Source organism: Salvia splendens, chromosome 3 (genome assembly GCF_004379255.2).
Source record: "Salvia splendens isolate huo1 chromosome 3, SspV2, whole genome shotgun sequence".
Taxonomy (NCBI): Eukaryota; Viridiplantae; Streptophyta; class Magnoliopsida; order Lamiales; family Lamiaceae; genus Salvia; species Salvia splendens.
Window position 1 is genome coordinate 16,428,535 of NC_056034.1, and position 21,802 is coordinate 16,450,336.

The 21,802-nt window shown below is 41.6% G+C and overlaps 2 pseudogenes; one reads left to right on the forward strand and one right to left on the reverse strand.

Annotated features, from left to right (window-relative positions):
• The first annotated feature begins 3,456 nt into the window (after positions 1-3,456).
• On the forward strand, positions 3,457-12,221 carry LOC121796665 (annotated as a pseudogene).
• A 77-nt stretch (positions 12,222-12,298) lies between these two features.
• On the reverse strand, positions 12,299-16,021 carry LOC121795674 (annotated as a pseudogene).
• Positions 16,022-21,802: the final 5,781 nt, after the last annotated feature.

A 21,802-nucleotide genomic window follows, 5' to 3' on the forward strand; every position in this document is an offset into this window, starting at 1 on the left:
ACGTCATTTTTATTCGCACCACTTGTTTTAACGAGTACTCTATCTATCTTAATTTCTGTACAAGATCAACACCGGGAAATGGAGAACAACTACGAAGGTACTTCAGTGACGACTGGGTCGCAAACTCCCCCGGTACCCGTGGGAGGGTCTCAAACTCCCCGGCTCCTGTGGGAGGTGCATGGCCTCCGATGCCCGGGTACTACAACATGTACCCCATGGCAGCAGATGATGCCACCGATGGCAGCCGGGGGAAGTATGCCGGCTTGGCAGGGGGTACCGGGGATGCAATCCCCTATCCAAATGGTGCCGGGGTGGGTACCGGCGATGCAGCCACCGACGCAGGGGATGCCGGGGGAGGGGGGTACCGGCGACGCAGGGGGGGGAACGTCTATCGCCCTAGTTTTGATTTTTCGACCGGTTCGTCGCATACATCGACCCCAACGGAGGCACAGTACATGCAGTTTGAGACTTTCTCGTTAGAGGAGCTGGGTTTTGATATTCTTCCTGTTCAAACGGGGGGAGTAGGGCGGGGTCGGGGCGCCCCTAAGAAGAAGGGGAAGGGTAAAAAGGTTGGCGAGTCGTCGCAGCCGGTTGAGGACAGCCAGGTCCGGAGGAAGTGGACGGATGCGGAGAACGTCGCGCTGGCCAAGGCGTGGGTGAGTGTTTGCGATGATCCTCTCACTTCGAACAATCAGAGGGTCGTCAACTTGTGGGCCAAGATAGCAGCGGCCTACAAGGCATTTTGCCCGGAAGGGAGGCCGCGCAGCGGGGAGGAGTGCCGGAAGGCTTGGGACCGAATCAGGCAAGACGTCTCTCGATTTTCGGGTTTGTACCACAACGCCCTCCGCATGCGGACCAGTGGCCAAACGGAGGAAGACTGCAGGAGGATAGCGGAGGAAGCCTTCCCCCCAGCCCGGGTTGTATAAGGAGTTCACCTACTGGAACTGCTATATTGTGTTGAACGACTCCGAGAAGTTCCGGGCAGGTGTCGATGCTGGCTGGCAGAAGAAGCAACGACTGAACTATCCAGGTGATTACAACGGCAGCAGCGGTGGTTCCCACGACCTCCCCGAGACGGCACAGGAGGTCCCGACCCCACGTTCGTTCGGTCGCCAAACTCGACCGGCTGGGCAAAGTCGGGCACAACGGGAGGCGAGGGGGGCGCCGAGGGTTCCCAGGAGGTCCAGTCGGCATCCCCCCTTGGCCAGTCCACAGAGGATCTCAAATTCTTCGCGCGTCAACAAACGCGTGCCCAGATGAGATCGACGTTAGTCGAATGGCGGCGGCGACGGACCCCGAGGAGAAGAGTTTTCTTCACGCATTCCTCGTGAGCATGCGTGAAGATTTGGAGCCGACACGGGGGGTACCAGCGGGAGTGGACGCGGCGGCGGTGGCGACGACGGAGGCGAGGAGTGATTTTTTTATGTACTTTTCTTTAATGTACTTTTTAATTAATGTACTTTTTTTATAATTAATGTACTTTTTTTAAATTATTGTACTTTTTTAATTTTTAATAGTATTATTAAATTTTTCCGTATTTGTCTCGTAAATTAAATTCCGTATGTTGCTATGATTGTAAATTAAATTATATAATTGTTATTAGTGATGTGGCTAGGCTATGGCTGTGCTATTTGCTTGTCCTGATGATGTGGCAGGAGGATTTTTAGTGCTGATGATGTGGCAGAAGGAGTTTGTGGCTGGGCTATGGCTAGGCTATTGCTGGGCGAAAGCCATTGTGGATGCTCTAAGAGAGAAATAGTGTTAGTGGAATGTGGGGTCCATATTATTAGGAAGAGAAAATGGAAAAAAGTAAGAAAGGGGTTGTTGAAAACTTTCTTTTTTTAAATGTGCTCTATTTTTCGTAGACAACCAAAAATGACAAATGTGCTCTATTTTTCGTGGATGGGGGAGTATATAATTTGAGAAAATTTTGTTTTCTTTGTATTTTAATCATATCATTGCGATTCTAGTTATAATTTGGGAATATTTCCCCTTCATTAAATCGAGATATATGTAAAATATTCCTATACTTGTTTATTTCAACGTGGTCCTCATAGTCAGTCTCTTGTTCTCTTTCAAATACTTACAATTATTTTAAAGTTCATGAATGCCACATAACAATAGAAGTTATGCATGTTGTGACAGAAATTAATTAGTATTCTCTAAACTTCGATGGATACACGCCATTGGCCTACGAGTTGAGTACACATTACTAATTAAGTCACCATTAAATGCATGGACCATCTAAACCAAGGACCATGGAGATGGGACGAATGGGTGCAACTGAAATTTAACAAAACATCAGAGGTGTATTGATCATTATAATATACTTAATATTTTCAAATAAAAATATTCGTACAATTTCCTCATTGTAGTTATTCATTTGATTTCGTAAAAAAATTATTAATTAAAACTTACACATCGAGATCATTTTTATGTGTCCCAGCTTTTCGTTCTAATGGCATGTACTTCATCTGTCCCATAAAAATAAGGACTTCAGGAATGACACGATTTTTAATGTGAAATTTGTAAGTAGGAGAAACGTAAATAGAAAAAGTAACCTCATAAGAAAAAAAAACAAGACCTTTCATAGAAAGAGGGTTATTTTTTTGGGACGAACCAAGATAAAAAAAAAGAAGAGACTATTTTAAGAGATGGAGGGAGTATATATATTTATATAATTAAGATTTGAGATAAAATAGCTCACGTTTGAGTCCATTGATATGTGATTTTTAAATTATTCATTCACAAAAGAAAAAATGCTATTTTCTATCAAGTAACTCCGTCCCAAGGAAAATGACCCTTTCCTTGGGCACCACGGGATTTTATGTAGCTTTATTTATCTTGCATGTTACGTGGAGAGAGCAAAGTAAGAAAGAGAGAATAAAGTAGAGATAATAGGTGTTTCCATTTTTAGTAATGAGTCATCTTTATTGGGACAAATTAAAAAGGAAAGTGGATCATCTTTAATGGGACCGAGGAGTATAATCTATTGTGGACAAGGGAGTAATTAATGTCAAATGCCGAAGTCTTGAATTTGAATTCACTGTGACCCAACCTTTAAATTTCTATATAGTTTGCTAATAGAAAAAAGGTAGTACTGTCGTTTATAATTATATTGGTTCAAATTTTTGGTTGCACCATTTTTAATAAATGCTTCATGTCGTGGAGAGGCTTCATTTCAATTTCATATGTTGATATTTTTATTGTTGTGTTGATTACAAGAAAAAGATTATCACTGCATTATTAACATTAGCTTGTAGATTCAAGTCACTTGTTGCATTTTATTAATATTATTATCCACCCCAACAAATATTTGTGTCTCCATCACTTGAGTATTGTAATTTTCTAATCCGAAGCGAACAAGGCCGTTTGTCACTATATATAGTATCACGAGGATTAATTAGTGAAACTCAATATAGTTGTTAAGTTGATAATACAAAAATAAAATCGAAAATGTGGAGACTGAAACTCTCTAAAGGTGATGATGATCCATGGCTCACAAGCTTCAACAATCACACCGGAAGACAGTTTTGGGAATTCGAATCGACCCCCGGGGCAGAAGAAGAGCAACTGCTCATTGACAAGGCAAAGTCGCTACGAGGTCAGACATAGTTCTGATCTCCTAATGCGCATTCAGGTCTTTTTTAGTAGTACTATTTTTTTGAAATGTATATATAGGAGATGAAGGATGTTGAGATATTGATAATTTATCCATGATTATATTAGTTTGCAAAGAAGAACATTTGTGAGATGGATCTGGCGAAGGTAGGAAGCGGAGAAGTGAGTGAGGAGAGAGTGGTGGTGGCGTTGCCAGGGGCGCTGAGATTCTACGCCACTCTTCAAGCCGAGGATGGACATTGGCCCGGTGATTATGCCGGCCCTTTGTTTCTCCTCCCATTCTTGGTACAAACTCTCGTCTTCTTCTTCTTCTTCTTTTCTAATTCATAAATATACATAAATTTCAAGGCCGCAACACTCAAACAACTTTCGCCTCTATGTATTAACCACTACCCCTAGGACAACACACACATAGTAAAAAAAACATGCAACATAACTGTAGAATAAGGTAATTTTATTGCTTGATTATTCACAATGGTATAGTACAAGATATATAGGCTAGAATATGACTATACAAGGTAAGATATTGTCCCAATTAAATCTTCCTAATTATGCGCTAGAGATACTCCGTAATCTTCTCATTCAATGCGTAATATTCTCCTTGATTTTGTAGGTGCTCCGGATCTCTTTCCAACACTCTCCCTCAAGTTAAGTGACGGGATCTCCAAAACTTAACTTGCCCGGCACTTCTTGGAAATTCTTTGCGGAGACGGCCTTAGTCAAAATGTCGGCTAGCTGGTCTTCAGATTTCACATACGGGATCTCCACTATCTTCTCTTCAAGGTTTTCCTTTATGAAATGTCGATCAATTTCGACTTGTTTCGTTCTGTCATGCTGCACTGGATTCTCTAAAATGCTGACTGCAGCCTTATTATCACATAGCAGCTTGCAAGCCTTCTGTGACTCCAAGTCTAACTCTCTCATCAATCTTCTAAGCCACAGTATTTCGGTTAAGCCACTTCGAATACCTCGGAATTTAGCTTCGGCACTTGAGAGTGCCACTACCTTTTGCTTTTTACTTCTCCAAGTTACCAAGTTTCCACCAACAAAGGTGAAGTATCCTCCAGTGGATCGCCTGTCCATCAGGTTCTCTGCCCAGTCTGCATCAGTATATCCGTGGATGTCTAGGTGCCCATTCTTCCGAAATAGTACTCCATGTCCGGCAGTCCCTTTCAAGTATCGTACTACCCTAAGCGCTGCCTCCCAATGTTCTTCTTGAGGAATGTGCATGAATTGACTGAGGACTCCTACAGCATAGGCAATGTCTGGTCTCGTATGGGATAAGTAGATGAGTTTCCCAACGAGTCTCTGGTATCTTCCCCGATCCGTAGATTTCGCACCTTTTGTGATTTGGAGCCCATGATTCTGAACTATAGGAGTGTCTGCGGGCCTATAGTCCAACATTCCTATCTCTGCCAAGAGGTTCAGTATATACTTGCGTTGGCTAATAAAGATCCCTTTTCCAGACCTAAGTACTTCGATCCCGAGAAAGTACTTGAGGTCACCCAGATTCTTCATTTCAAATTCCGCTGCCAGATGTCCCTTTAGTCGCTCTATCTCGGCGTCATTATCCCCGGTGATAATCATATCATCCACATAAATTATCAAGCAAGTAATTTTCTTACCTTCTTGTTTGATGAAGAGTGTGTGATCGGAACTGCTTTGTTGATACCCATACTTCTTCATTACTTCCGTGAATCTGCCGAACCATGCTCTTGGGGATTGTTTTAACCCGTATAGGGTTTTCTTCAACTTACATACCTTCTCTTGCCCGAACTCTTCTGAAAAGCCTGGTGGAGCTTCCATGTAAATCGGTTCTTTCAATTCTCCATGAAGGAAAGCATTAGTGACATCATACTGATGGAGAGGCCAGTCTTTATTTGCCGCTATAGATAGAAGTACTCTTACAGTGTTCATTTTGGCAACTGGAGAGAAAGTCTCAGAATAGTCAATACCTTGAGTTTGAGTGTATCCTTTCGCCACCAGTCGAGCTTTATACCGTTCAATACTTCCATCTGGTCTCCTCTTGATGGTGAAGACCCATCTGCACCCTACGGTATGCTTCCCTTCGGGTAGTGGACTGATCTCCCATGTGTGATTTCTCTGCAAGGCTTTCATCTCAACCAGCATCGCTTCCTTCCAATGTTTGATTTTTATGGCTTCTTCAAACGTTCGAGGTATCTCCTCCTCGTACAGTGCAGTCTGGAATGCCCTCGCCATTTTGGAGATATTAGCTTCAGCAAAGCTTGCTATTGAGTATATATTTCTCCTTCCTATCCTCTCTGGTGAATATCTCTTGGGAGGGACTCCCCTCGTACTGCGCGGCGGAAGTACATACTGTCCTGTGTCTTGATCAATAGTGGTATCTTCCTCTGTATCAGGGGGGTTAGAAATAATAGTCGTATCCTCAGAAGGTGTGCCAGAGATTACCTCGGATTTCGGTACGGTTGGATCAGAGGAAGGCGGCGGAAGCGCTGAAGGGCTCGTTTCTGTAGACAAATTCGACTCATGGATGGTACCAACTTGCTCTGGTGGTCCCATATCAAAGTGACTTGGCACATGCCACCGAAGGGAGTCGCTTTCTTGGGTCTTCCCATGTCTCTCACTCTCCCCTGAGTCCCAAGGTGGTAAAAGAATTCTGTTTCGAGGAAGTTGCAATTCATGGTAGTGGTAATTTTCTTAGTTTTAGGGTCATAGCATCGATAGCCCTTCTGAGTGATCCCATACCCCATAAATACACACTTAATTGCACACGGAGAAAATTTGGTTCTTTCTTGTTTTGGAACGTGTACGTAGACGGTGCAACCAAAAATTTTGGGTGGAAGGGATAAGGCTGCAGGAATTTGTGTTAAGGTATCCAGATGGTCCAAGGGTGTTTTTCGATGTAGTGTTTTTGTGGGAAGACGGTTGAGAAGATAAACAGAAGTAGCAACTGCTTCAGGCCAAAAAATTGGTGGGACTTTGGAATCAAAAAGGAGTGCTCTAGTCATTTCAAGGATGATCCTATTTTTCCTCTCTGCTACCCCATTTTGTTCTGGTGTGTGAGGACATGAAGTTTGGTGGATTAACCCGTTATCCCTAAAAAACTGAGACATAGAATTATTCACAAATTCTCCCCCGTTGTCTGACCGTAGGATCCTAATGTTTGTTTGAAATTGGGTTTGAACCATTTTATAAAACATAATAAATTTTTCAACAACTTCTGACTTATGTTTCATAAAATATACCCATGTAGCCCTACTGCAATCATCAACAAATATCACAAAGTATTTAAATCCGGAACTAGTACCAATAGGTGCCGGGCCCCACACATCAGAATGTATTAAAGAGAAAACAGTCTCAACACGTGTATCATTGGGTTTAAAAGAGTTACGGTGGCTCTTGGCCAAAACACACGATTCACAAGAAAAATCTTTCGGAACAAAAAGTTTGAGAAATAAAGATTTCAAATAACCCGGAGAAGTATGACCCATTCTTCGGTGCCAGAGCCAAGTCTCCTGATTGGTGGGTCCGTGAGCAAGCATCGCCGTACCATCATGTCGAGCAATCTCATCTACAAAATAGAGTCCACGGCGTTCAGTGCCACGTCCAATAATCTTCCCCGTCCGGATATCCTGTAAGAGACAAAAGTTCGGTTGCATCAGTAGGGTACAGTTTAGCTCCTTAGTCACGTGACTAATGGACATCAATTTCTGAGATAAGTTCGGCACATATAGACAGTTCGTAATCTGCACATTCGGGAATATTTCTATAGTCCCTGCCCCCTCAACTGGAGTCAACCCCCCATTGGCTGTTTGAATGTGTGATTTTTTGGGTTTCGTAAAATTTCACAAAATCCCTTTTATCAAAGGTCATAGTATCCGTGGCACCACAATCAAAAATCCACCCGGTATCATCAAATTCATCACAATCTCGGGTTTCAAAAGCATATGACAAATTTTCTAGGGGGCAAATGAATTTTTACATATAATTGGGTCAAAATCGGAATTTCTCCTAGTCTGGAGGTCAAAATTAAAGGCTTTCTTTGTCTGGGGTTCAATTTCCTGAACAGGCAAAATCGGGGGACTAAATTGCAATTTAGGAGAAAATCGGGGATTTAATTGCAAGGGTTTAGATTTAGGGTTAGGGTTCGACTCCCCCAGCCCATTACCTCCTTCTTCCTCCACACCGCTGCCTAGCTTCAGTGAGGCCACCATTGCCTCGGTCGTCCTCCCTCCTCCGCCGTCGCCACGTCGCCCTCCGCCGGTTTGGAGGCCGCCGGCTTCGGGCTTCCGTTCCTGCACCGCTTCTCGGTTTCCTTCCATCCCTGTTCCATCTCCATTTCGTCCACCATCTCCAATCGCCATTCTCGCCTTTGCCGATTTATCCTCTTCCCACCAGTCGGGATATCCGATTAATTGAAAGCATGTGTCTTTGGTGTGTTTGTGCATTCCACAGTGGGAACACCAAAGTTTCGACTTGTCTGGTTTGGTGCTTCCCCGGCGGGTGGCGTTCTGGCGTGGTGGCGGTGGTTGGATGCGGTGTTGGGGTTGCGACTGGCGGTGTTCTCTGGCTCCAAAGCCGAACCCTACTCCCGATGATGAGTCGTTTCCAGCAGCGACGGTGGGTGATTCGGACGCCGGTGACATGATTTTCAATCGAGCTGCCTCCCGTTTCACCCACCCGTACGCTTCATCGACTGAGGGATACGGATCCTCCTTGAAGATTTCACGTCTGACCCAATCGTATCTCTCGTGTAGTCCGGTGAGGAATTTGAATAACCTCAATTCTGATTTGATGCTTCGATATTGTGAGACTCCCTTATCGCAGCAATCAACCGTTTTGTGTGGGCATCGGTCGATATCCATCCATAACCCATGGAGTTTACTCCAATAGGCTTCTAAACTTGAGTCTCCCTGGATGACTCTGCTTGCTTTCTCTCGCAGGTCGTAAATCAGGTACGAATCGGCTGAGCTTGCGAACGTCACGGCGAGCGTATCCCACAGGGACTTCGCCGTCTGATGATGCGCAAAATCGGCTATGATATGCGTCTCCATGTTGTCGATGATCCACGAGAAGACTATTAATTCGGTGTATCCCTTCTCTCCCGGTCTTGGTGGAGTCGGGATACCTGTGATGTGAAGGTAGACTCCCCTACCGCCAATGGCTACCTTCATTAGGCGAGCCCATACTGAGTAATTCGATCCATTGAGCTTGAAGGCCACGGTAACGCTCTTGCTTGATCTAATTTTTTCGGCAATTGGTTCGATTCCATCTTTGTTTTCGTCGGTCATATTGAATCTGGTTGGTTCTCGCCGTTTCGGTCGAGAATTGTATATTTGGGGCTAGGGCTATGATGATATTTCTCTGAGCCAAACCTGCTCGGATGCCATGTAGAATAAGGTAATTTTATTGCTTGATTATTCACAATGGTATAGTACAAGATATATAGGCTAGAATATGACTATACAAGGTAAGATACTGTCCCAATTAAATCTTCCTAATTATGCGCTAGAGATACTCCGTAATCTTCTCATTCAATGCGTAATATTCTCCTTGATTTTGTAGGTGCTCTGGATCTCTTTCCAACAATAACAACGAGTTTTCTATTGAATTTTTTCCGCAGATTATATCATTGTTCGTAATGGGCTCTCTAAACACCATCCTTCCGGCGGAACACCGGAAAGAGATACGACGGTACATCTATAACCATCAGGTTAGAAAATTAGTGACCTATACTTTGAGTGGTAGTATAGATTGGTTGTATAGACATATTAAATTTTTTATTAGGATTAGGAAAATTATTAGAAAAGAATTATAAAAAAAACTTCCTAATATGCTCATATTTATTTTCATGATCAATTATACTAAATAGTTCATTCAAGAGTTATTTGTATATAGTAAATGAGTTAAAAATACTTTTCACGGTGACAAGTCGATATAATTGGGATGTCCAAAAATCGAAAAAAATACCTATATAATTAGTTTGGAGGGCATATACATAATTCTTTGTGTTTGAGTTGGTTCAGTACAAGTGGCCTATATTTATAAAATTTAATTGTTGTGCAAACATAAAATTAGTTAACATAGATATTAGTTTGACTTGAATATGTATACTTTGCCACTAGCCAAACGGAGCTATGTTTCTGTTTTATGTCCTAATTGTCTTATTGGACTTAGCCGTCTGTGTGCCTATTTATATAGAAGTAAGGCGTATAACTCTGTAATCCGAAAATAATCTGTTTCGTGTCCGTGGACGTAGCCAACACAACGTTGGTGAACCACGTAAATCTTTGTCTCTTTAAGTTTCTGTTTGTCTCGATTACAAAATTGATCTATTTTGTGCAAACATAAAATTAGTTAACATAGATTTCTTATTTTAGGTGTGTAATTCATAGGGTCCTTATCGATATATAACTAAATTTTAGTGACAAATCGTATAACTTTAACATTGGGGTCATTTTTAGATAACACGTGTTATTTTTAGATTGTGGACGATGTCCTTTATTAATATATCGTAAAACGATTTTAAAATGAACTTCGTATTTTATCCCCTATGTGAACTAAAATGATAAAATAAATAGTGTTATCTAAAAATGTTTGTTACACGGTTATTTATTAATCACTAGTCTACCTCCCAATTCATATATGCTACTAATGAATTAACCTATAACATTGTTGTGTATGTTTTAAAAAGCAAAACGCTCCTAAAAGTAGATGGTAGATTCATGAAGTTATTTTAGTTTATATGATATGTATATAGGTAGATATTGAATGAATGAAAGTGAAAGTGTAGAATATTGATGAAGGGTGGGGGTTGCATATAGAAGGGCAGAGTGGCATGTTTTACACTGCCCTTAACTACGTGAGCCTGAGGCTGATGGGAGAAGGAATGGATGAGGGAGATGGCGCGATGAGCAAGGCCAGGACGTGGATTCTCGAGCATGGTGGCGCTACCGACATTCCCTCATGGGGAAAGTGTTTTCTCTGTGTCCTTGGTGTGTATGAAATATGAATGGGATGGGAATAACGCTATGCCTCCGAGCTCTTGCTTCTTCCCTATATCCTCCCAATCCATCCGGGCCGCATGTGGTGCCACTGTCGCATGGTTTATCTTCCCATGTCGTATCTATTCGCTAAGAGGTTCGTAGGGCCAATTAATGCCGTTGTTCTATCTCTCAGGAAAGAGTTATATCCTCAGCCCTACCACCTCATTCAATGGAATTCAGCTAGATTCCAATGCTGTAAGGAGGATATGTACTCCCCACATCCACTCATGCAAGATATTCTCTGGAAATGTCTCGACACGTTTGCAGAGCCTCTTCTTACGCGATGACCTCTCTCAAAGATGAGACATAGAGCGCTTCGCTATGTTATGGACCATATCCAGCATGAAGACGAAACGACGAATTATTTATGCATTGGACCTGTGAATAAGGTGCTAAACATGTTGTGCATGTGGATTGACAATCCCAACTCGTTGGCAGTGAAAAGGCACGTTTCGAGAGTGAAGGACTATCTGTGGCTAGTTGAGGATGGCATGAAGATGCAGGTGCGTGCGTGCGTATATTTATTAAGATGAATGTATATATGCATGTTGTTTAAATTGGTGATGGCAGGAATACAATGGGAGTCAGTTTTGGGATTGTGTTTTGGCAGTCCAAGCAATAATCAACACCAATCTTTCTAGTGAATATGGTGTGATGCTTCGAAGGGCTCACGACTTCATCAAACGTTCGCAAGTATGTAAGAATTTGTGTGTATAGAAGTATAAGGTGATGAAAAATGTTACTATAATGAGAATAGTATGTGTGTGAATGATAGATGAGAGAGGAAAGCTTGAGTTGTTGGTACCGACATAGGTCTAAAGGCTGTTGGCCATTTTCAACCACAGACAATGGGTGGCCAGTCTCAAATTGTACAGCAGAAGGGCTCAAGACAGCCCTTCTGCTGGCGCAGGTGGGTTCGGATATAAGTGGAGAAGCATTAAAAGCGGAGAAGCTGTACGAGGCAATCGACCTAGTCTTATCCCTTCAGGTTATGCTTCAGCTGCTATTCAACTAATTTTGTGCACATATTGATATATACTAAACTGATCCCTTCTTGCAGAATAGCAGTGGAGGCTTTGCATCGTACGAACTCACGGGATCGTACCATTGGCTAGAGATGATCAATCCAGCAGAGACGTTCGGGGACATCATTATCGACTACCAGTGAGCATTATCTACATTCACATAATTAAAAATGCAACACCAACTTTGAATTGAATTGTTCAGCTGGCTTATAAATATAAATAATGAAATAGGTATGTGGAATGCACATCAGCAGCAATCCAAGGCCTGAAGGTGTTCAAGAAAATGCATCCAGGATATCGAGCAAAGGAGATCAAAAGATGCATAGACAAAGGTGTCAAGTTTATTGAGAGCATACAGTTAGGTGATGGATCATGGTATGGAAGCTGGGGTGTGTGCTACACCTACGGAACATGGTTCGGAATAAGTGGACTGATAGCCGGCGGCAAGACCTATCACAACAGCCCATCTCTCATAAAAGCTCTTCATTTTTTACTCTCCAAACAGCTTGCCTCTGGTGGCTGGGCTGAATTGCTTCCTCCATTTTGAATTAAAAATGAATTGCTTCATTTTTTAGCTCTTCCAGGATGCAACACATCGAGGATGAATTGCTTCCTCGAGAGGAGGGGATTTGTTATGAACTTCCTTGTTCTGAATGTCACAACCTTGTCCGCCATTTTCCTGCAAAATATTACAGAAAGAGTTGAAACTGTAAAAATGTATCCTGTTTCATCAAGATTCAAAATCCTTGCATTACTTTCACAATCTGTAGATAGGTAAATCTACATTGTGCTGAGGTGAAATAGTAAAATTTGAGCTACAAATACACAAATTCTTAAATAACAATTACAACATGTATTTCTATCAATATTCTAGATCATCACCATCACTTCCACAAGCTAAAGGTATATCTCTTTCATCAATATCTTCGCTTCCACAATCTGCAAACTGCTCAAACTCAGAAACAAGCTTCATCTCCTTCGTGATCAGCTCCGCAAGATCAGGCTGTTTCATGTTCTTGTAAGCCTCGACCACAGCCTTCACCAGCGCATCACTAGGAGCGACCTCCCCGTGTTTCAACTGGCTGTGCACGCGCTTCACCCCCTCGACCATCCCAGCTCTCTCATAGCAATGCACGAGATTGATCAACGTCACAACATCGGGCTCGACCCCTTCGTCCTGCATCCTCATGAACATCTTCAATGCATCATCTATCCTCCCGTAAGCAACGTAGGCCCGGATAGCAGCATTGTAAGCAGAAGCGTTCGACCTCAACCCTACTTCCTCCTTCCTAAAAATCCCGCACCACTCGAGAGCGTAGGCGTGCAACCCCACAATGGAGAAAGCCGAGGTCAACATCGCCTGCTTGGCAAACGGCCTGCCCTCGTAGTAGGATGTTTGTAGGTCGCGCACAGCCTCAGCCGGGACACCGCCCTTCTTCAAGACCGTGAAGAGGACCTTGAATGTCTCCTTGTTTGGGGCGACCTTCCCCACCACCACCATCTCGTGCAAAAGCTTGCCACACTCGACAAGCTGTCCGTGTGCAGCATAGCATGCCATGACTTTGTTGTAACCAACGCAGTCTCTCAAGAAACCCGACTCCCTCATCTGCTCCGCTACCTTAATGGCTGAGTCGAGCATCCCCATGTTCTTATAGACGAGCATCATGGTAGCAAAGGTGACCCCATCGGCCAAACCCGTCTTTCTCAGATGATCATACATTGCCTCCGCCTCAGAAAGCATCCCCAATTCAGCATACACATTCAGCATGCTGTTAGATGCCACGATATCCAGGCCCCCTTCGAGCATCTGCATCCTCTCATACATCCCCCTCGCCCCCTCAACGGATCCGATTTTACCATAAGCCTTGATCATTGAAGTCAAGATCACTTGGTTAGGAGCAATCCCAGAGTCCTCCATGGTCTTGAAGTACACATTTGCTTCCTCAAACTTCCCATCCTCTGCAAACGCATTGATCAACGAGCCATACACGATCTCGTTAGGTCTCACATCTAACAGAAGCATCTCTTGCAACACATCAATTGCAATAGAGAAGCTTTTCTTCTCTGCAAACCTAGCAATCACGGCAGAGAACGTCAAGCATGAAGGCTTAAGTCTTGCATCCATCATTTCATTCAAGAATTCCCTTGCTCTGTCAGCTAAACCACCGACAGCAAGCATCTGGATAATAGAGTTGTACGTGCACTCATCCGGCCACGTTCATTGATTCCTCATGCTCTTGAAAAGAGAGATTGCTTTGTCGTACATTTGAGCCTTACCATAAGCTTTGATCATCACATTATACTCCAACACATCCCTCTTCTGCCCAAATCCATCCCTCTCACCAAAAAACAAAGCCTCAGCTTCAGCCCAAAGCCCGTTCTCAGCATAAACATCGAGGAGAGCTGCATAAATCCTCGATGAAAAGCCACCACGGGACTTCACCCTCTCAATCAACAACTTCACACTCTCATTCATCCCAACACCAACATACATCTTAGCAAGCAATGGCAGAGAACTCTGATCAACACATTTCCCGAACCTCTCAATTTCTTGGATCACAGATTCAACTTCTTCAACCATATTACGCTCACTCAAAATCTTGATCACAACCCTATGTGTTGCATCATCGGGGAAAAGACCAAACTCCCTAATCTTCCTAAACCACCCTAGAGCTGCATCTACATCCCCTAAATCAGCATAAAGTTTCAAAAAAATGTTGCACGTCTTCGTATCTGGTCTAATACCTCTCTCCTCCATTGCATCAAGCAAAGCCTCTGCCTTAGACAAATGCCCCTCACTCCCACATATGAAAATCATAGTGTTAAAAGTGAAAGCATCCAATGGCACACTGGCCTTCAACATATCAGAAGACACACCTGCAACCTCCTCCAAACGCCCCGCCTTCCTATACAAATCAATGAGCGTGTTATAAGTAGTCGTCAGGCGCGGCTTCCTCGTCACATCACTCTCCTCCACACCACCGAAATCTCGCGATCTCCCCCCACTTCGGAAGAGCTCAGTCAGCAAGAACTGCTTCAAACTCAAAGCTTCCTCATCACTCTCAAAATCTAGATAATCCAGCTCAACTCTCCCAGCACACCAATCCTTATAGAACTTATCCGCCTTATCAAACTCGCCCGCATCCTTCAACACCTTAATGACAGTGGACATTGTGACCTCATCGGGGAAGACCCCCCTTAGTTTCATGTGCTTGATCCACAAAAGAGCCTCCTTCACCAGCCCTGCCTTCCCATACACATCCACAAGCATCCCATACGTGTTGTTCGTGGCCACAACACCCTTCTCGGACATCTCGATCCAGCAGAGGCGCAGCTCATCCCATTTCTGAGCCCTACCCAATGCGCGAAGCACCACATTGTAATGTATCACATTTCAACATCTCTCCTGCCCTCCAATTCCCGCAAAATCACCGGCAAAATGCCACCGTACTTCTTCTTCTTTTTTCCTTTATTCAAGCTTTTTTGGGACAAATATAAGTCCTTGGAAAGACACTGGAGCTTAAACCCTAGAAAAACCACATCTTTACCATGGTATTGGTGACAACTAAACCTCCAAAATAGCGAGCTCGTAGTGGAGCGAAGGCTGCGAAGCTTACATGGTGAAGAAGATGGAGTTGAAGCTTGTGCCAAAGAACTTCCGCAGCATTGTAACATCATTTTTTTCCAATTTTGAAAAGAGAGGGGGAAAAGTGACATCTAATTGGGCGCGCTCACCATCTTCTCTTCTAGCTCTTGAATGATTTCCTGGCAATATGGATAAATAACCGTGAATAGTCAAAAATGGCTACCATTTAGGGTTCAAATAACCTCCAATGTATAACATGTGTTCCGTAAAATGTTTAGTGCAACTCTGAAGAAAAGAGAGACTTGTCCATATTATAATTCAACAAGCCTTTCACCTCTTTAAGTAAGTTCTCATCAAAATCTTTTGTTCCAAGCATGCTGTTTTAAAATCAATTAGCACATAGCCTCTGCCCCAAAATCATAACCAAGCATGCTCATTGTTTTCATCAAAACTCCAACTTTGTTCATTCAAATTCGAAGTTCGTGTATTTTGTGTTCAACTTGAAAAATAAACATATTGAATCACCTAAATAAGAAAACAAGTAGAAGAATAGGATGCGGTAGATTCTGCCCGGCGGCGGCGGTTCGGCTAGATTGAGCCCGTTTTAACGAAAATTTCACGATCTACCCATTTTTATAACTTTTCAGTGAAAATATGAAGTTTTAAATATTGAATATAAAGATAAAATATAAGAAAATAAACCTTACCGACGACGGCGGCTGCTGGAGTCTTTGAGCGTCGGTCAAGGAAGAAATCGGCGACTAAGCAAATTCTATATTGAAATACGTATATAAATTTTATTTATACAAGATGGAGTATATTTTTATTTTTATTTTTATTTTTATTTTATTTTTCTCAACCTATTTTCATTTTCATGAAAAAATTCATCCATTGAAATATGTATATTGATTTTGCTAAAGGAAATATTATTTGAACTAATTAAATAATTTTCTTTTTATTACAAATAGTTTTTCCTCTTGAATATTAATTATTTTCTTCTTCAACCTTGCCTCTAAAATTTTAATAAATAAATCTACTACTGCATGTTTAAGAAATGTTTATAGGTTTTTGTCTACTATTTATAATTATCTTTACAAATTATTATATCCGGTAATAACTTTTATGCTGATAATTCATGAATTTTGTTGAATGAAGCTGCAAATCATTATTTTTCGAGTTCGAAGAATTATTTTGGCAAGAAATTTGTTTGTGTTGCATACTTTTTGGGATATTTATTGAAACATAATTTATTTAAATAACGGAAACTATAATTTGTTTGGGTACAAGAGTAATTGCTAAAATAAATTTAAAACATCTCCTATCAAATCCAGAAATATTATAATTCCTAAATATTTACAATTATTAGTACTTGTTTTTTTTTTTTTTTTTTGTACCTGACTGAAGAAAAATGATAAGATGAAAAATAGAAAGAATAAAAAAACGTAATTTGTAATGCTTAATTCAAATGCTAAAAATATACAAAAAAGGAGGATTAAAGTATTATTTTCGTAATTTGTTTAAAAAACAAAATTGGGTGCAAAATGTACATCAACAAGTGTTTAAAGATCTCATTATTCTAAAGAATCACTACTTTAAATTTAATTGAGAAGAAAAAAAAACTACGTTTGATTAGTAGCTCCAGTGATAATAGAACATGAACATATAAATAATTATAAACCAATTCATCTTATCGCCGGCATAAACCACACATACAAAATAAATATTTTCATGTTAAACTCATTCTGACATTGATTTGGCTTTTTTAGTTATACTACTATATTAAATTGTATTTCATATTGATTTCATATTATTGTTTTTTTTATTATTATTAAAGTGTGTATGTTATTAAGGATGACATTAGTCTTTATAGCACTGAGTACCCCAAGTGTTGTAATTAATAGTAAATAATTACATGTTTTTTTTTTGTCAGTGATAAACGTAGTTACGTAGATACATAACTAAACTTTTTCAAGATTTTACATTAAAAATTAATATATATATATATATATATATATATATTAGTTAATTTAAAATAAATTGCATTCTACAACAATTAGGAAAAAACTAAAATTTTAAATTAAATATAATATTTAAGAAAAAGTGTTATATACGGTGAATGAAAAAAAATTTAAAATATTAAATCATTGATTTACACTAACCAATTAAATTATGTTAATTTGTGTGATCCTTATACTTTTAAATATGAATATTCAATGGAATTAATAATATCGTGCATAATAAATAAAAGAGAGTAAAGTTGGAGATTCAATAAAATAAAAAGGGGGTAAATGTGTTAGGCTATGTTTGGAAACATTCAATTCCAAATTCAATGTTTAGTTCCACAACAATATTTAGATTTGGAAGTGAATTACAATTCCAAATCTTTCAATTCCACAATTTAAATTCCATATAAAAAATATTTTCACTATATATCCACAACGCATATTTTACTTAGGCTTTTGTTAGGATTCGCACACACAAGGCTTTCACACACTCAATAAGATCACACACACACTCACTGTTGTATGAGATCACACAATGCAGAAAACACACACACTCACACTTTGAGTATTGAAGATGATAATCTTGGAGAGAAAACTGGAAAACTCTTTATTGATTAAACTCTACTCTAAACTACATACACGGTGAGCTATTTAAAGCTCTATAATCAAGTAGCAACTGCTACTAACTAACTACAAGAAGAATCAAGAAAGCAAGAAGAATAACCGCTACATCTCAGCTAACTAACTGCTGCTCCAACGGCTAGTTCGGCTAGGTTGCTTCTTCCTTCTCGGTTCAAGACCGAACTCCTTCCTCGGTTCAAGACCGAACTCCTTCCTTCTCGGCTCATTCCAGCTCAACGCCGAGCTTCCTTACCGAGCTTCCTTACCGAGCTTCCTTACCGCTGAGCTTACCGACTTCTGCCTTCTTCTTCTCGGCTAGTTCCAGGCTAGTTCCAGCTCGGTAAGCCGAGCTTACCGAACTCCTTTCTAGCCGAGCTTCTTCCAACTGAAATGAGCACTCCATTATTACAATTCTCCACCTGAGGGCTCATCTCAGTTCTTGCACAAACATTGATCAATTTCTTGCAATGATCAAACTTGTCTCTACCTAGAGACTTTGTTAGCATGTCAGCCGGATTGTGCAAGGTGTTAATCTTAATCACCTTCACTCTCCCCTTTTCAATCTCATTCAGCTTGGATTTGTCCACCAAAATCCATGTTTTGTTCTTGAGTAAAGACTCTATTTCCTCATTCATGGCTTCAATCCATCTTTCTCTATCTTTGCTCTGCATAGCTTCTTTATATGTGAGTGGATCTGCACCATCAATACCTTCAGCTGCACACAGAGCATAATACACAACATCAGAGAACTTTGTTGGTGGCCTTGTTTCTCTTCTAACTCTGTCCCTTGCAAGCTGATAGTCTCTGATAGAGTCTGATATAGACTCACCAGCCTGGTTGCCCTGAGTTGGAGCCTCTTCTTTATCTGAATCAGACTCACTCCCTGAGTCAATAACTCCACCTGCTCCTAGGCCAACCCCCACAGGCTCCACCTTGAAGAAATCACCCTCATCTTCACTGGAGTCCAGCTTATCTTTCAGGTATGGCATCTGATCCTCCAAGAACACCACATCCCTACTCACCAAGACCTTCTGCTTACCGGGCTCAATACACCAGAGCCTATACCCCTTAACACCCCTCTGATACCCCAGCAAGATACATTTCAGAGCCCTAGCTTCAAGCTTACTTTGCCTAGCATGAGCATAGGCCACACACCCAAACACCTTGTATTTTGAGTAGTCACTATGAGCTCCATACCACATGTAATCAGGAGTTTCAGATTTCAGGGCAGTAGATGGGCATTTATTGATGAGATAGGCTGCCGTATACACAGCCTCACCCCAGAATCTGCTGCTCAAACCAGACCCAAGAAGTAGGCACCTCACCCTCTCTAGGATTGTCCTATTCATCCTTTCCACAACACCATTTTGCTGAGGATTACCAGGAACAGTCCGGTGCCTCTTCATACCCTTCTCTTTACAAAACAGATCAAACTCAGCAGACAAGAACTCTAGGCCATTGTCTGTCCTTAAGCATTTAACACTTCTACCCTTCTCTAGCTCAACCTCCTTACACCATATTTTGAACTTTGTGAGTGTTTCAGATTTTTCTTTAAGAATATATACCCACAACTTCCTTGTATAGTCATCAATGATAGCTAGATAATACTTTCCTCCACCAATTGAACACACCGGTGAAGGCCCCCAAAGATCACTATGTATGTAGTCTAAAGGGGCTGTAGAAGAGTGAATACCTGTAGGATAGGGTGCCTTCTTAGCCTTTCCAAGTATACATTGCTCACAGGGGTCCATCTTGTTGAAATCTCCAGAGATCAGACCCTTCTTGATGAGTTCTTTCAAGCTTCCTTCGGCTGGGTGGCCCAATCTCTTGTGCCATAGCATTATGGAATCATCTGACACTGCATTGCTTTCTCCATCAACAGCCTTAGCCTTCAGATAATAGAGAATATGCTCTCTGTCAGCCTCCATCATCACTGCATCTCCAGATTTCACAAACAATTTTCCTTGACTCATCAATATGGTGAACCCTTTCTGTTCCAGCATTCCCAATGAGATGAGGTTCCTCTTTACTTCTGGAATATACCTCACCCCAGTTAGGATCTTTATAGAGCCATCTTGTAGGCTTAGCTTTACCTTCCCTATTCCTTTGATCTGACAAATGTGATTATTACCAAGAACAACCGTACCCGATGCTTCTTGAAGATCATGAAACCAGCTTCTATTGGGGCACATATGGAAGCTGCACCCCGAGTCCATTATCCACCTATGACTGACCCCACTATCACTGATATTCATGAGTTGAGCCGGGGGATCAGCACTCTCCACACAATCAGATTGATTGTGTCCCTCAGAGGCCATCTTTCTCTTCCATGCATGACAATCTTTCTTCAAATGTCCAGGTTTCTTGCACCAATAGCAAGCTCTGGTTTCCTTCTGAGCATCAGAACTTGAGGGTTTAGGGCCCTCAAACTTCTTCTTGAAGTTCTGCTTCTTGAACTTCTTCACATTCAAGGCCTCTGCAGCTTGAACATTGGAGCTTGCAGAGCCTCTGTTGGCTGTCTTCTGGAGTTCTTTGGCCATCAAGGCTGAATAGACTTCTGCATAGGTGATAGGTTTATCTCTTCCATAGATAATTGCATCACTTAGCTGGTCATACGAGCTAGGCAAGGCATTCAAGGTGAGAATGGCCTTATCCTCATCTGAGATCTTGACATCAACAGATCCCAGGTCATCAATGATCTTGTTGAACTCCTCTAGCTGCTCAATGATGGACCTATCTCCAGAAAAACTATAGGCATACAGCCTCTTCTTGAGATACAGCCGGTTAGCCAAGGATTTGGCCAAGTAAACTTCATCTAACTTGTCCAAGATCTCCACCGCAGTCTTGGCTTCTTGAACTTCCCTCAAGACCTTATCTCCAAGGCACAGAATCACTGCAGAATGTGCCTTGAGCTGCATTTCCTCCATCTTTGCCTGAGCTTTTTCATCAAGCACTGGAGCCTTTCCTTTCTCCTCTGGTTTTGCAAGAACTGCCGCCAAGCCTTGTTGAATTAAAACCGCCTTCATCTTCATCTTCCACAGGCCATAATCATTCTTGCCTGTGAACTTTTCTGCATCAAGCCTTGCTGCCATTTCTGAAACCGTTTGATCCTCTGCAAATCAGTTTCAATATCCCTTTCCCACAGACGGCGCCACTTGTTAGGATTCGCACACACAAGGCTTTCACACACTCAATAAGATCACACACACACTCACTGTTGTATGAGATCACACAATGCAGAAAACACACACACTCACACTTTGAGTATTGAAGATGATAATCTTGGAGAGAAAACTGGAAAACTCTTTATTGATTAAACTCTACTCTAAACTACATACACGGTGAGCTATTTAAAGCTCTATAATCAAGTAGCAACTGCTACTAACTAACTACAAGAAGAATCAAGAAAGCAAGAAGAATAACCGCTACATCTCAGCTAACTAACTGCTGCTCCAACGGCTAGTTCGGCTAGGTTGCTTCTTCCTTCTCGGTTCAAGACCGAACTCCTTCCTCGGTTCAAGACCGAACTCCTTCCTTCTCGGCTCATTCCAGCTCAACGCCGAGCTTCCTTACCGAGCTTCCTTACCGAGCTTCCTTACCGCTGAGCTTACCGACTTCTGCCTTCTTCTTCTCGGCTAGTTCCAGGCTAGTTCCAGCTCGGTAAGCCGAGCTTACCGAACTCCTTTCTAGCCGAGCTTCTTCCAACTGAAATGAGCACTCCATTATTACAGCTTTCAATATTGGTATCACATTCACTGCACACATGAAAGTGGTCAGATATACACCCAAAACTGACCACATCAAGGAGGTGAGCACCCCCTTAACGTAAAATTTTTAGCTTTGTATCATTAATAATATTTTATATTTCATATCTCAATTGTAATAAGAAAGATGGATACACAAGTATAACAAAAGTGT